Source organism: Chiroxiphia lanceolata, chromosome Z (genome assembly GCF_009829145.1).
Source record: "Chiroxiphia lanceolata isolate bChiLan1 chromosome Z, bChiLan1.pri, whole genome shotgun sequence".
Classification (NCBI taxonomy): Eukaryota; Metazoa; Chordata; class Aves; order Passeriformes; family Pipridae; genus Chiroxiphia; species Chiroxiphia lanceolata.
Genome location: NC_045671.1, coordinates 41,561,320 through 41,566,248, shown reverse-complemented (window position 1 = coordinate 41,566,248; position 4,929 = coordinate 41,561,320).

Genomic DNA, 4,929 nt, shown 5'->3' with positions numbered 1-4,929 from the left:
TCCCCTGTGGGTAGCTCAGCAGAGCAGGTAGATAATTCCCTGAACTATTCCCAGAGAAATAAACCTCCCACCCCATGTGTGCATTCCTTTAAACTGTGCATCCCCGTGTGGCTTAGGATCTGTCTAAGCAAGGCAAACTGAAGAGTGATGATTTAGATAAGAAAAACCAGTGCAGTGAGGGTCTTGTGATGGTTTTTGTTTGCTTCTCTTATTCCTGCTCTGCTTCTCCTGCCCTTGTTCTCCACAACCTTTCAGCTTCTCACAGGCACATACAGTGCATCCACACCCCAAATATATTTATTCATCCTGTTTTGTCTTCTCCTGGAGAAAGATAACCCACAGAACACTAAACATACCCTTCTAAAAAATTTTCTGTGTGAAAGATTCATCGGGAATGAAAAACAGTTTCCATTGTATCCTAACAGTAGTTTTAAAAAAATTGCAGTTTTGGGGGGGGTATTTATTTGTTCACTTCCATTTCAAATATTCATTTATTTCAACTATTGATAGCTCTGTTTGGATCCTGGTAATTTGATATTTTAAAAGTATTTTTTTGGGCAAGGCTTCGAGTTATACATAAGAGAACCTATTAAGTGCAGCGTAGTCATACATGAGTTATTACTACACAGAGCAGCAATTAGAAGCACATAGACCATGCAGCACTTACAGTTATCTAACTGGCACCATTTTCGCATTATTGAAGCCAGAAACCAGGGAGGAGTATTACTATGATCCCATCTGTTCATGTGAGGAGCCTCCAGATTTTACTGTCTTTCTAAACAGCTGCAGACACTGCCGTGGTCTCTCCTCTGGCCATGGGAAGATCTCAGGGGTAAAGTAAAATAAGACACCGTATCCTAGGCTGCTTTTTCCCCAGAAATAGTCTCCAGTCAGCCCTACAAAAGCAGAGAAAATTAACATTTCTGTTAATCTTGCCAGAATTGCATAATGTAGCATTTATGATATATATGAGATAACACAGAAAGAAAGGGAATCTCCTGCAATGGATCTTTCTCAGTATTAAAGTGTAAACTTAATTGGATTTTGAATCTGGCCCTGGTATGGTGCCATTTATGTTCAAACTTTTTTTGTGCTCTGACATCATGAAAACACTGAGAGATGTTTCACTTGTTTAGCATGAAATGTTGCTGAGAGGAACAGCCGTTCTGTAACTGCTGCTGTTACAGAAAAACTTTTCTTTTTTTTTTTTTTTTTTGTTACTTTGTTTTGTTTCTTGAAAGCACGCATTGAAGCATGTACTCTAACTCCTCTTCTTTAGGAGATATTACCCAAATGGAAACAGTGTTTTCTCATAAATGAGATAACATAAAGTTAAAATATTTGCCATTTCTTCTTTAGGAGAATATTTGAATCATTGAGGTAACCCTCAGAGTACAGACACATATGTAGATTCTCATCCACTCTAAAAGTAAATATGTTATAAATAAAAATTATTATATATGTAAAACATTAAAATTATATACACGTTATATATTATTGTATTCTATATACTTATTATAGAAAAATTATATATATATTTAAAATCTATTTTAGCAATACAAAGCTGCCAACACTAAAAATGGCTAGTCTACTAGGAATTACTAAATCTATGCTAATTTCCCACAAACTTCTCTAGATCCTAGAATTTTATTTAAATCACCGTACAAAGGAAACCTTTGTTGTTAAATGGTACATGTTGGAAGCCTTTTGTTTAAAAATGTCTCAGTCAGTGAAACAGTTTCCATGTTTAGAAGAGGTGAGTCCAACAGGTGTAATTTGCTTAGTCCGTAAGTTGTGTACATGGACCATATATACAATTTACGCTGACTGTAAAATTAGCAAACTAAAATGAAAGTTACTAAATCATAGCTGCAGTGGTATTTTGAAGCCATGGCACTGGATCTGCAGTGGGTTCAGGACTGGCACTCACAGACCTCTCCGGACACAGGAGATACATCACACACGTGCCCTGCATTGGGCCAGAGCTGCCAGGAATAAAGAAGAACAATGTTGATATTCAGTTTCGTAAGTCTGACATCAGCACAGGCACAGTTTGGAGGCCAATTCTTTTATCACTTCCTTTTTCAGCCCAGTGCAGCAGGATGAATTCAATCACACAAATGACAGCAAGAAATCTCAGATGAAAGCAAATGGCAGGGAAATCTGGCAGCATGATTAACTTGCTTCTTTCTGAAAGCTAATCTTGCTGCTGAAATCAACAAAAGATCATATTCTTTTAATAAAGAGATATTAATAGGTTCAACTATTACAATTTTTTATGTGCATAGGGAGTGCTACATCAATATTTATTTTTTTAATTAGATGGAAGTAGTAACCTGAAAACACAGACTGGTGAAAGGTAAGCATGGAATTGGCAAGATCAACATTTTTTTTTCACTAGGTAATTACGATAAGCAAACGGATCTGGCCAGCCACTTCTACTATAATGTTTATTTCCACCTCATTTTTATAGTATTAGCCAACCTAGTCTGCTAAATAAGCACATCTGATTTAATCTCATGTGTTAGGCTGGGAACATAAAACGCAATGGTTTCAACAACAAAAAGTTAAAGCTTGAGGCTTCTGAGGAAAAAAAAAGGCCTTCTTACAAATAGTTTGGATTTTTAATACATCCTTTTGATTTGGGAGGTGAAATGGAACACATCCTACCCACATCTCTGTTGGTAAAAAAAATGGTTTTCTTCAGGCACAACAACTGCAAAACAAATACTTGGGGTGGGGGGAGGGGTAGGGAAGGAATGATAAGACATATTTTTATATTTAAACAAAAGTCAGTGATTTAAAGCCCATTACTAAAATAAATCCTGGAAGCAGGCAAGATCAAAGTCAGCGCTAAACACCTGCAGAGGGCTCAGTTTGTCCAATAACAAAACCTCCCAAAATTTGTTCATCCATTGTACTGCCTGTGAACACAGATCCTTTCACACTAGTGCCAGCTGCAGTGTAAAACTACCCTGGGTTATAATCCTACTTTGTTGTCAATCTTATATTCCAGCAGGTGCTGTAGAGGTTTTTTTCCCAGCTTCTATCACCCTTTTTATCCAGCTTTTCTATTTTCCCAAAGGGCTGGGAAAGAGCAAATTCTAATAACTGGCAGGGAAGGAAAAAGGAGAAACAGATAATGGTTTGTGTCAACAAAGGCATCAAGAGGAAAAAGGAGGCATTCCCCACTATGGATAAATTACCTTTAGTTATATACACCCCTGTGACTAGAATACTTCTTCTTTTTACTTTGAAGGGATTTCAGTGGAAATTTGCAAAAGAATTCTGCTTTTCCTGCAGAATTCACCTTGAACTTGAAAGTGTCTCTCACTTGCAACCGACCTTCAGGAGCCAGACTGACACCAGACAAGGAATATGCAAATGCCAACTCCAAAACTTGGGCTGACTCAGCCTGGGGAATTGTGTTTTGGATACTAAAATGAGCAAAGTCACAGAGTCACAGGATTCATTAGGTTGGAAAAGAGCTCTGAAGTCATCAAGTCCAGCCTTCGACTGATCACCACCATAACCAGATCAGGGCACTGAGCGCCACTTCCAGTCTTTTCTTAAAGCACCTCCAGGCACAGTGACTCCACCACCTCCCTGGGCAGCCCCTTCCAATGCTTTACCACCCTTTCCATGAAGAGATTCTTCCTGATGTCCAGCCTAAACCTCCTCTGGTGCAGGTTCAGTCTGGGTCCTCTCATCCTGTCTCTGGGAGATTTCTGTGTATAGAACTCCCCTGAGAGAGCCCAACACTGGGCACTCAGGCAGGACCAGGAGTCGACATCATTTTAAAACCACAGCAAGAAACCTGCAGGTGAGGGAGGAGTAAATTTGGGATAAGAAATGTCTGGTGCAGCAAAATCCCTTGTTTATAAGGGATTTGTAGTCACATCACCAAACAAGCACATTTGAACATGCACAGCTGAAGGTGAGCCCAGGTGTGCCCAGGTGGGCAAGAGGCCAATGGTCCCTGTGCTGTCCCAGCCATGGTGTGTCACAGGCCCAGGGCAGTGCCCATCCCTGTGCTGGGCACTGCTGGGGCAGTGATGGGCCCTCGAGTGATGGGGGCAGTTCTGGGCCCTTCAGACAAGAGAGACATTAAGGGGCTGGAGCGTGTCCAGGGAAGGGAACGGAGCTGGAAAAGGGTCTGGAGCACCAGGAGTGGCTGAGGAAGCTGGGGGGGATCAGCCTGGAGAAAAGGAGGCTCAGAAGGGACCTTCTTGCCCTCTGCAGCTTCCTGACAGGAGGGTGGAGCCAGAGAGGAATCGGGCTCTGCTCCCAGGGAACATGGGACAGGACAAGGGGCCATAGTCATAAGCTGTGTCAGGGGGGCTTTGGCTGGATATCAGGAAGAACTTCTTCACAGAAAGGATGATTAGATATTGGAATGGACTGCGCAGGGAAATAGTGGAGTCTCCATCCCTGGAGCTGTTTAAGGGGAAAGTGTACGTGGCACTCAATGCCATAGTCTATTTGACAGGGTGGTGTCGGGTCACAAGTCTGACCTGTACCGTATGCGCTCTTTTCCAACCTAATTAATTCCGCTATTACGTGATTTACAACCCCACAGCCAAAACAGCGTATCTCCCCGGAGGCCGCCGGGCCAGGTGGGAGTCCTGGGGGTCCCGGAGGGGCTGTGTGGTGACACCCAGGGAGCCCCCTCTGTGGCGGTGAGGGGTCGCTGCTGGGGGTCCCTTTGTCCGGGTCTGGGAACGCGGGGTGGGCACAAGCAGAGGAAGCGCGGCCAGGGGCGGTGGGCGTGGCTTCGGTGAAGGGGGCGTGGCCTTCATGGCGCGCCCGGCGGCCGTTGGCGGGTTTTGAATTGATCCCGCGGGCGGCGGCGCCCCGCGATTGGCCGGCGCGCGGTCAAGTGGGACGCGGCGGGGGGCGTCGCGGTGGGGTGGGTACGCCGCCATATTG